This window comes from Trichoplusia ni, chromosome 2 (genome assembly GCF_003590095.1).
Source record: "Trichoplusia ni isolate ovarian cell line Hi5 chromosome 2, tn1, whole genome shotgun sequence".
Lineage (NCBI taxonomy): Eukaryota > Metazoa > Arthropoda > Insecta > Lepidoptera > Noctuidae > Trichoplusia > Trichoplusia ni.
This window is the reverse complement of record NC_039479.1, coordinates 20,863,245-20,876,058: the sequence shown is the minus strand read 5'-3', so window position 1 is coordinate 20,876,058 and position 12,814 is coordinate 20,863,245.

The window sequence follows — 12,814 nt, the reverse complement described above, 5'->3', positions numbered from 1 at the left end:
TAAGTTAATATTATTTTGTATACCCTTCATTAGGGTGAAATATGTATATGTGCTATACCTACAATAACATAACATCTTTTGTTCCACCATATTTCAAACAAATAAATGATTTATTATTATTATTATAGTGTATTTAGGTGTGAGGCTTTCACAACCATAATAATATTACTCTAATTCATAATAGTAGACCCTCTAGACCGTAAGCTCTGAATACACTTTGTTCTGTAGTTCTTCTTGTTTGAAGAAGGTTGTCAAATTAATACCTTCTCTCCAGTCAATTCACGTACAAATGCGTTTCATCGCAATCCCAGTTATTAATCAGCTTACGAAAAAAAATACTTCTAATCAAGTTGATGAATTAATAGTTCACATTTGATTCGTTAACTAACCTACCATCATAAGGATTTTTAATTAAGAAATGGTTAAGACAAATAAAAATTGTATTTGAAAAGCCATAACAGTGATTTATACATACATTCAAAATTGTAAACTATGGACGTGTAGTCAACTACAGGTTGCAAACACAAAACTTACTCCAGAATAAATCCTTGAACATAGTGTTCAAATAAAATAAATTCAATTTCAAACCTTTTGAATAATAGTCGTAAACATGAAGTCATAAATCAAATACCTGATTTCGTTGAGTGTTTATGAAAACTCGCTTACTAAGTCACGGAGAGCAGTTACGTTAAATGATTTATTAACAACTTAGGTAACATTATTATGAACAATTCGTCGGGGTATTTAATCTTTTACTTTAATGAATAAAATCTGTATTTATTGCTTAATTAATTTTCTTTACGAAGGTTAATACACTTTAGATCTTTCATAAATAGAGAAAGAGGACTTGATACTATTTTTATGCCTTATATTAATAGGACAACACAAGGATTATGTTACTAAATGCGGGAATGATTTTCTTTTTATAAAAATAATCATATATGTCAGTACACAAATAAGTTTCATTTTCAGCATAATTGTCATTTCAATATCAAATTACATTTACCTTATTTTTACCTTCATTTAAACCCAAAACCCATCGTTGTCCCACCGCAGGACTACTCGTAGTTTTATAAAATGATGCAACCTCAAAACAAAAACATGATAACACCAAACACAAAAACATTGATTATAAAACGTTCTTAAATATTTATCCATCTCTCCCTTAAACAAACAGCAGATAGCATGCTTCTAAACAGTAATTTCAAAATGAGTGACATTCCAGTATACATCTAGCAGTTGCTAAAGAACGCTACACACAATAAGTAAGCATTGTGTGGATAATATGATTCTTTTGTGTGGTAGGACACTTGTGTGTGACAGAACACAGGACAATGGGATACCTACAAGACACAATAAGGCGGGTTGCACACGACACACGACACGACACAACAAGGATTTCTGTTTACTTACTAAATGCTAACCCTCAGTACGATACGTTTAAAAGAAAATTAGCTGCTCGGTGCGTGTAGGCTCTTGTGTACACAGCCTAATCAGCCTTTGTTTCAGACAGACTGTTTCTCAGAATGTATCTTGCGTGGGAACAGACAGCTGTAAGTCCCAGCCCTTCAATTCATATTCGAAAATCTAAGTTCCAGACTTTCCTAATTTGCAGCCGCGCTTTGTTTGCGAGGTAATTTAAAGGGAGTTTCAAAGAAAATCATTGCGAAATGCGTGAGGGCGGAACGTAATGAGTGTATGCGGGTTGTTTGTACTGCCAGTTGGTTCTTGTATTTGTTCCAAGGAATTGATTTGAATATAATTGTGTCTGTCATTTTGGGATTTGTGTTTTTGATGTAATAATCTGATAAAGACGGCTGTCCGTACAGTCTCAAGTGGTTGAGGTCACCACGCTATAACGACTGTTCGTGACGGTAAGATCCCCGCTTAGGACCAGCTTTTGTGTGATCTAAGAATGTGTATTTTTAAAAATAATTTTGGGAGTCACCACATCAGATATAGGACAGGAAGAGACTCAAACCTATCCGATAAAGCTTTAAAACCACCGGTTGCATAAAGGAAGAATCATTTTGCACAACAACAGCTACCTTAGCTTTACGCGTCGGTTCACTCGCTCGCCCGGAGCGGTCACCATGCTCCTATAGGATGTTTGCGACTCAAAGTGTGCACCCTTTTGGGTGCATCACCAACTGGATATATTGGAATAAAGCAAATAAAGCCGTAGCTTCACTCTATATGCATGTAAATCGGCCTCGGGCCTCGATACCGAATACAGATTGAAACGAACGGCGGCTTAACATTTTTATTGGATACAACACACGCTTGACGGCTTTGCGCGGTGTGTTTGTGATGTGCGCCGTCATCTAGTAATGGATAGCGACTGTTCTGTTTTAAACATCATATTGTCAGACTTCTCAATTCAGATTATTCAGTAAACCTTAATTAATTAGTTATTTAATACAGTTTATTCAATTAACTTGTTCTGAAGCCCTACTTACAAAGATAATTGGTACTTTATAGGATCATAGTTCATTACAACAACAAAAAAAGTACGAATAAGAATCATGATCTTCCAAAACTTTAAAAACCATACAAGCTTTACTAAATTGTAATCTTACACAAACAAACAGACTATTTGTTAAGAGTATTATTCTCTTAGATATAAACTAAAACCTCTACAAATTTAAAACGACCACCCCTAAAATGTAATGTAACGAAATCAATGTTACGCACAGACGGCGAGCACGCCCGATTGCATTGTATTTTGCATACAAGAACGGCTAGATTTGTTAACTCTCTCGGAATGATACAATATGCAAATCGTACATATACGATCGAGTTTCACGGACATTCATAGTGTATAGAGATACAGGGGGCCTACTAACGCCATTTGTGATGATACTCTCAAGTATGAACTTGTAATAGGCGAATTACTGCATGTATAGCCGAGTCTTTAAAGTCGCTTAGCCAAATCCAAGTGTCGTGGAGACAATCCCCGCTTAGGACAAGTAGTTGTGTGATTCACGAAGGATTGTCCTCAGTTTGGATGTCTTTGTGCATGTGACTCGAATGTTTGTGCAACCCCCCCGCGACATAATGATTAAATTCCTTAATACGGGTCTTAGTCTTTAAAAAAATCATTCGCAAGAAAGATAGCGCTTCAAAAGACCGAGTGTTATCTCGCTTACGCAACTAGATCAGTCTTACTAAGAGAACTAATAGTAGACCCCCTGCTTGTAAAAGAAAAACATTTCCTACATATTGATGACGAGATTTCAGATGCGCTTTTGGAACAGAGGTGAATGTCTGTTGTATATTCATGCTTGAGTACACGGTGAGCGCAAAACGGTTTGGGGATTTCATGGATACGGATGGACACTTTTTTTGAGTACTGCTGGCAGAAATAAAGCCTAAGTACGGTGGCTGTACTTTGGAATTTTGAAGTTGGAGTATCGCTATAGTGGAGATGGAGTTTTACACTAAAGATATTGATATTTCTCGAGCTAAACACGTTTGTATTACTTACAGAACTTCGATCGCCTTTTAATAACCGTCATTTTATGACAAGATGTGTAAATGGGAAAAGCGTAACTTCCTATAACAAGCAAACCCTTACTAAGTGTTGTTATGAAAAAAACAGAAAAGTGATGAATTAAAAAAAAAACATTTTCAAGTTTGCAAGTCATTTGATGTTTACACAAAATAAAAATATAGTCCTGAAGCATATTTCAGTATTTTTTTATCTATCACTAGCCCACTACTGCTAGGCAAAGGTCTCCTCAACGACTCCATCAAATTTTATTTAATTCGTGTATTATTATTATTTTTTCAGTTTTTCGAATGCATGTCCCACAAAAAATCCACAATCAACAATCAAATTCAAAGTAACAACATTTCTAAATAGTCCACAGAAGTGTATTCTTGTCCTGATTAAAGTTGCAGTAAGCTATTGACTTCTGACACGCCATAGCCTTGCGCGGAGTCTTGTCACTTTGCAATCTGTTAAATATTAAAGCTGGCATTTGCATTTCACCCCCGTACCTGGTTCGAGCTAACGTTGAGGGTTGTTTGCTTAAAATACGTGTTTTAGGATACCATGGAATCATTTCCGTGAATTGAATGTGTTTTTCGGAGTTATGGGGGCAAATTACGTAATGGTACCAATGTTTAAATATTTTTCATCTCTTCTATGCATATTATTCACATGTTGAATAAGGTAAGACAGCTTGTCAAAAACTTAAGACAACGATAGGACACAATAATTTACAAATTGAATTAAATTAAATCTCAAAATCTTGTTCTTCACTTCAAAAGTTTCAAATCACGAACGTCACGTACACATCAAACCGTCAAATACTTATAAATAATTAATTTCAGTACAAACTCATGGTAATGAGTCCCACACTCCATTAGACACGTAAGCCTTCCCATAAATATTCATAAAAACAAAACAAAGTAGAAAATAAATTAATAATTAGCTTAGCAACTAGCTATTACAGAAACAATTCTGATTATCATCCAATAAATAATGTTGTGGACCCATTAAATGTCCGACAACCACCATAATTAATTTAAGTTTGCGGAAATTATACAAAACGTAACTAGTTGTGAACTATTCTTGTTGTGCTGTTAGTTTGTTGTTTATTCTGATTAATGCTTTGATGATACGACGTGATTGGTAAAATAAATGTTTTGAAATAAATCTAAAGGGTTTTTTCCTGATGGAAAATGGTGCGTGTGAAAGAGATCTTGGTTTTTAGTAATCGATGTGAAATTTTGTTGATCACCGGTCACCTGTTTTGTAGTAATTGACTGTTAGTATTTGTAGCTAGGGATTGTTGTCTGGGTTTCGTACCCAAAGGGTTAAAAGGGCACAATATGACTGTGGCCCCAGTGTCTGTCTATGCGTCCGACAGACTGTATCTCATGAACTGTGATAATCCGACCTGACCGGATTTATATTTAATTTGATTAGAAACTAAAACCAAGGTTCATGGCAGAAGTGAAATGTGTAGTACAAGGTTTTTAGTTAGAGAATCATTTATTTAATTGGTTTTATGCATTTTAAGACATTATTTAATTATGTTGATATCAAATTCAGTCGTCACCTTTGTAAGGATAAATATCTTTTGATTTATTAGGCTGCAGCTTGTAAGGTAACAACAACATAAATTATTATTTGACAGTCTGAAAGTTAAATCTAATTTATAAACACTCAATTTTAATGCTCATTCTAAGTTAAAATTGAACGTAATAAATCCTGTTAAACAAAATTCCGACGCTGTCAAATTTAAAGTTATATTGATTTTCAAAAATTATTCATTAAAAAGCGTTCTGCAGAATGATTTCTACTTGAAAACAATGCAGAATAAATAAAAATCCAATTTATTCCGTACACGAGATGTTTTTTTTATTTGTATAGCAATCACAACGGTTTTATCGCTTGAATAGAGAATTCTAAAGAAAATCAGTTGCCGATTTATGAATAACAAATTTTTGATAACCAGTTTAAAACTTTTGTAATTGTCGATCGTAACGAGTGTTTTTAATATTTTTCAAGTTGAAACAGTTAAAATAATTTATTGCTGATTCAGGAATGTTTTTTTAGCGGGTATAAAATAATAAGTTTATTGCAAACTTTGACGCTATGTGGTTTGTAGTTGACTATGTATTGTGTCCTATTTACAAATGTGATAAAGATTTCTTTTGATATTTTTACACTTAGAACTACCTAAGTAGTTCATGTCTTTTTGGCAAAAAAAAAGATACACACAAAATAAAATCATTAATTATTTAAATAATAAGTTGACAACATAGACAAAATTGATCTCTTAATCTGCCTTTAATTTCCGCGAGCAAATATGAATAATTAAATAGTAGTATATATTTAAAATTAATCATCGTATTCATGCGCTCTTTACGCAGATTAACAATCCATTCTAAATAATTATTAAAATGTATTAATGTAAAAAAATGATTGATGAAAATTTATAAGGCAATAATCATAATTGTCAATAATAATTACAACAATACTAAAATAATAAATACAACCTACAGCAATATCAGGGCAGATAGACTTCAGTTAAAACAAATCTTTTTCTGATACAATGTGACTTAAAATTACATTAAAAGTTGTCTAGACAAGTTATTCAAAGAAAATATTACATTAAAAATAATGAGACTCATCCACAATCCATTGTTTTATCGTAAAAGAAGATTATTCTATGAATTTTAATTTTAAACTTTCATACAAATAGTGCCTAACTCAAGTTATGTACCGAAAGTAATATTCTAACTAATTAAGAAGCTTTTAACATGTTTATTCTAAAAGTCATGTGAATGTTTAGTTAGTGTGATATGACTGAGTTATTTTAAACTTGCTAGTGTGAGGAAAGACTAAGAAGCTATGTGGATGCGGTATTATTTTATGCTTCCTTCTCATCAGCCTTGAATAACCCACGGCTGGACATAGACCTTCATTTGTTTATGCAATTCTACGCCATCTTTTTTACATCACAGTTCTTTTTCTTTCGACTTCCCAACTTTTCCTCGGACTATCGGAGGATTTTTACTTATAAAAATAAAATCCCCTCAAGACCTATTTTTCAGACCTCAATTTGGATGATAATTGTTTATAAAAAAAATAGATTAAAAAAAAAGACAGTAGGTATCTATTCTCTATGTTATTATTTTAATGTACTTGTCTAAGCCACCGAACTCCACTTAAACAGCTTAACCGATTAGAACGTTCACAAATAAAACCTTCAAGTAGAACGATGTTGGCGTGATCATCTAGTGTACATTTAAAAATATTGATTTAATCCTTTTTTATTTGATTTGAGTTGTAAAATCCATACATAAAGCTGAAGAATTTGTTTGTTTGTTTGAACGCGCTAATCTCAGGAACTACTGGTCCAAATTGAAAAAATATTTTTGCGTTGAATAGACCATTCATCGAGGAAGGCTTCAGGCTATAAATCATCACGCTGCGACTAATAGGAGCGAACATACAATGGAAAATGTGAAAAAAACAGGGCAGGTATAAATCATTACTCATATCTTCTACCCACGGGGACGAAGTCGCGGGCAACAACTAGTTTAACAATAAAATTGCACCGGACAGACAGAAAGACACAGCTCAATTACTTTCATATTTATGAATTTTGGTAAGAATTTGAATATTTTATTCATACTGTCTCTATTCTAGTCACACGTTTCAAATATCTTTGTCTTATCCGTGACAATACAATACATGTAAAATATAGAAATACTTGAACAATAATAAAACCTCTATTGCATCGTTTTAAGGTCCATAATTGAGCTTCACGTGACAATATACGTGGGTGTATTAAGTTCATTCAACTATTCATCTCGTATAACAACTTGCTTTGTTTAATGCCTGTACTAGGGGATTTTAAAGAAGGACTGATTACAATATCAGAGCGAGACAGTGCTTTGCACTAATAGCTGGGTCTCACTCCTGCAAAGCAATGGATGACTTTCTAGATCGTAGTAAGTTTGAAGGTAGTTTAGAAGCTTTGCTGTGAAAATGCATTTAAATATTTTATTGTTAGTGACAAAATAATACAAGAATATGCTTTTAAAGCGTTTTAAAATACTCGAAGTTTTGTTTTGACAGCTAGAAAGGTATTGTACCGGAGAGCGTTGGAACGTTGCATCTGAAGAAAATGTTTAAAATAGATTGAGAGCTTATTTTTAAATGTTACTTACGTCTTAAGATGTTACCAGTCGATGGTAGAGACTGCAGTATATCAATCAGATTTTGTCGAAACAAAATATTACTTCATTTTATGCTATAATCTTACCAATATTATAAACGCCAATGGTTGTTTGGATGGATGTATGTTTGTTTCTCTTTTCTCTAAAAAACACTGGACGAATTAAGGCGATATTTGGTACACAGATATTTTATAATCTAGATTCTAGATTAACACACAGTATAGTTCCTTAACACGTTTTTTTGTTACCTTGCGATCATTTTTGCTTTGCGTATTTTTTATATAAATATAATTAATGAAATAATAAAGAAAAAATATTATAAAAAAATATTGACTAGACTTCTTGACCGAAATAAAAAGGCCTTCATCCTCATTACGTCTTATTATCTCGACAGAGGAATAGTAAAATAAGAAATTAATATTTATTTACGAACTAAAAAGGTTATTACTTTGTTTATCCCGTCAACATCTCCGTTCTTGAAAACCATTTTTCAGTTTGAATAGTTTTTGTGCAGTCGCTTGTCACTAAAATTATATGACTCTAAAGATTTATCACATTAAAATACCATACTTAATACAAGTAAAATTACATTCTTGGATTTCCTTGGCCCTAGTAGTAATTTCCAATGCATTCTTTATATTTTATTTCATTTTAAATAATATGAAGTACAGTATAAGATAACTCATGTTTATATAGAAAGTCACAAAAACATTTTAATTTTAAAATGCGGAAGACACACATACAGTCTGTAAATTTTACATTCATCAAAAACGTCTACGGCTATCTATACTTAACATATATTATTACACAATAACATATGCTATGTCCCAAGCGATTCTGTGTTTGAGTGAATAAATTAGATCAACAATAGCTACGTTCTTGGATTCCCGGAACGATCCGACATGATCCTGTCGGTTTGTGATCATAGCTTCAAATTATATTAATGTTTGTATGATTACTAACACGCTGAGAGCTCCGCTGTAGGGAATTCTCAAGGATTTATGGTTCTAGCTATATTGGTAATTGGGTGTGAAGGTATGATTGGTTCAAAAATAAATAATATATCGAAGTTGATATTGGTTTTAGTGTTTATATTAGAGTTTTGTGTATATGAAGGAACTCGTGGGTAAGCTACAACTGCACAAATTTGTTCGATCTCAGGTTTAGCTACGCTTGATACAGTCAGTAAGTTAGTGAGGTTCCTCTATTTTTCGGTTGACTCGTCAAATTGTGGGTCCTGGCTTATATCATATGTAATAGCACAACAACATTAGTTTAATCAATTCATAAATTAATAAGAACATACATTACATACAAACTCTAGTCTTAACAGAACCCGAAACGTGTAATTACATAGTGAGCTTGTCAATAAATACGAAACGTCCTTCTTTCCTTATTACAGCAATCTTCTACGATTATTTTTATTAACAGGCGGTGGACAGATAAACGTACCGGGTGCCGGGTAAATGGCGTGTTACATTACGAAACAAGACCATTAACAAGTAGAAACACGTTTTCTTAAGTGTACATTAGCAGTTGCCAAAATATCTTTGCACATTACTCTTTTCTTTGTACGTTTTGGTGTAAATCTGCTAATGTTTTTGAGACAATTTAAGCGTTGGATAGTTTTAAGTCTTATTTGAAGTTTTTTTTTTAATTTATGATTTTTTTCTGTGTAAAAGTTTTCCCTACCACCAGCTTTGGGGGATTGGGTAGTACGACTTTCTACCAATGACAATTTTACATGCTTTAATCTATATTTAATTTAATAGGATACTTAACTATTTCACATTGCCAGAATCTCATTTAGCTTCAGAGAAGGGAAGGGATGGAAAGGAGACAAAAGTCACTATAAAGTTAAATCTTTTGTCCTGCAATATCGAGGTAACTAAGGTAGAGATTTTACTATTGAAGTTGTTTTGCAAGATTTTATTTTCATCTTTAACGCGTATTTACATACAGAAGACACATTTCAAATTTTTCACACATATCTACTAACAACAATATCGCAAGATGAAAAAAAATAACACTATAAACAATTGACTGCCTCATTCACAATTCCCACTGACTGTCTATTATTTCATTTCATACATTAGTCTATAGTTATTAGGTACCGGCGCCACCTAGGCGAGGGCCCAGTCTAGCCGGCAAGCCGTCCTAAGTTAGTGAGTTAGTTACATGTGACAGGATCGTATATCTCAATTTATTTTGATTTAGAGCTTAGTGTAGGCTGGATACATTGAAATGGAGGCTCTACATATAGCTCCACATATGTAGGTATACGAGTAATTTATATTGTGTGTGTGTGCACATGTTACAGTGCTAATGTTTTGTGTTCCTGACTTGCTGTGTCATGTATTGAGCATGAGTTTGTGTTCTATTAATTGATATGTGTAATTTTATGCTGTTTAGTTTAAAATAGACGTAAAAGATATAATTGTAGAATCTTTTTACACGTTTCTTCAAATAGGATGAAGAAAAATAAAATTACATCACCTATGAAATTTACTCCTTGTTGGCGCGGCGATAAGAAAAATATCATCTTTATGAAAGCTCTATTTATTTTAAGCTATTTTATACACTACAATACTTTATAAATAATAATTATAATCTTTTACAAAGAAAAGGCTCTCATTTATTAGGTTTACGCGGCCCTTGTACTATCTCACATGACGTAGAGTGTGACACTAACCGGTACTATTTATGACTGCACTTTAAGTACGAGCAGGAAATATAAGAACGTCTTAGTGGGTAGTTTGTTGTTTACTTTTGTTTATATATAAGTAGGTCAGCCTTGATAATAAACGGTGTAAAAGTTAAAGTCTGCGCTCAGGCAAACTGCATTAAATAAAATGAAAATGTAATACAGCTTAAGTTATAAAATTCAGTCCACAAAGGGCAAAAGAAGGAATTTGGCTGGGTTTTGTTCAGTAATAGTCCGATACGCTGTTCCGATCAGTTCAAATCGGGTAAAGCCAAAAAAAACATAGTAGATTTTTTTATCATTTCCCTTGCTCTATGATCGTACTAATACCAAAACTCTACAATGTCGGACATATTACATTATCTTTTGTACCATTATACTAATTCTTGTTTTTTCACGATTCCTTAATAATTTCAATAAAAAATGTAATAAGAATAAATCAAAGTTACTCAAACAAACTGCTTAAAAAAGCAAAATTTTAATGAAACACGTTTAATATAATCGCAATGATACTGTAATAAGCAAGATGAATAGAAGCAAATATTTAAATCGTGCTTATTACGAAACAGCCATAAATTTTGTCTGTTCATTCCAACAAAGGCTTATTTATAAGAAAAGTTTAAAGAAAGCAGAGCATTCCAACCTTCCCCAACTCCTCACGATTGGATTAATTAAATTAATTAATTGGAGGGCCGCGATTACAAAAATATTAACTTTTGTTTCCATTGTTTTGAAAATGGTTCGCTTTTATTATGAAACAAGGATTTTAAATGCATGGATATGTCATTATTTCAATGATATCAAGACACGTATTATGACTTTTGAAGAGTTTTAAAGCCTTGCTGTCAATTACAATTTACTTAAAGAAGATAACTATCACGATAAAAATGACCCTTACTTAGCGTTTCTTTTTATCTATACATATAATAAAATTGTAGAAAAGTGAAAACTGTACATTGAATATTTTTAAAAAAGAATAATTGAAGGGTGGTCTACTAACGATTCCGATGCCGAAAATATGATTTTTAGAATTTTTGTCTGTTTGTCTGTTTGTCTGTTTGTCTGTATGTATGTCCGGAAAGATCTCGGAAAGTACTGGATAGATTTGATTCAAATTTTCAGAGAATATCAACAAGAAGTCCGGTCAACATACTTTTTACTTATTATCTCGCTTTTCGTTACAGGGGGTGAGCAGGAGCCTTTTATATCTATAAACAAATATCAAATTATCTCATAAACTACTGAATATATTTCGTTCAAATTTTGCATGAACCTTATCGTACACATGATACAACAAATATACAAAAACCATAAAGCTACTAAGCAGAGGGCATGAGCAGTAAAGTTTTAAATTTTTGGACTCATCCGTAACATCGTGTAATACAATTATGAGGTGTATTTTCACCCCATTGAGTAGTAGGCAGCACGGTCATCAATTTACACAAAAAACATCACGCTATTTATCTTAAGACTGTTGGCAGAGCAATAATAGGATTTTTCGAAAATAAATAATTTTCACAAAATTAGTCATTTTATTCTCTTTCAAGTCTGATATAAGCCTACCGCGACTATTTCACAAGTAAAATAAAAGAAACATAAACTAATACGTTTTTTTATGCAATTGTTACCGTAATCGGTACATTCTTGAAAGAAAGGAACTTAAATTATTTTTATTTTTATTGATGTATACTAAAAATACTCAAGTTCAAATGTGGAATGCCGTAATATGATTTTGTATTTATTTACGATAGGTGTATATACCTATATTTTCAGCTCGGTATTGTTGGCGATGGTACTTCAAGATCAAAACATTCGTAGTGACACTCAACCCAAAGTTGCATGTAGTCCACATTGATCTCATCTATAATTACGACACAGTTTCTGAAACTATATTGTAAAATACAACCACCTTAACATTCAAATTCTCTAATACATATTTACAAGATAACTTCAATATATCCATGCTTTAAGTAGGTTATGAGCAGGTATTATCAATCTTTAGAATAGAACACATTACAGGACCTAGGTATATTTATTACAATAAATTAAACTAAACTAATATTTACATTTTAAAAACTATATCAATATAAAAAGAAAAATATACATTACTTACAAAAAAGACATCCTCATCCTTGCCAAAGTCGGGAAACGTGCCCAGAAGGCAGCCCAGTGGCTGCATTGCCACGTTGTCTGGCAATGCTAATTCTTTGGGAAAAATATAGACCAGCCTTCTGATCACGTGTAGAGTCGACCAAACGCTTTGCGAGTTCTTTATAAAGAACTCGTGCACCTGGTCCCCATGTCCCGAACGTTTCGACCCCAAACGGCTCAAAAATATAATTACCAACAAGGTTGTTATATTTCATAGGCCAAAAGTACTTCGGATAAAAAACCCCAGAAAACTTGCAT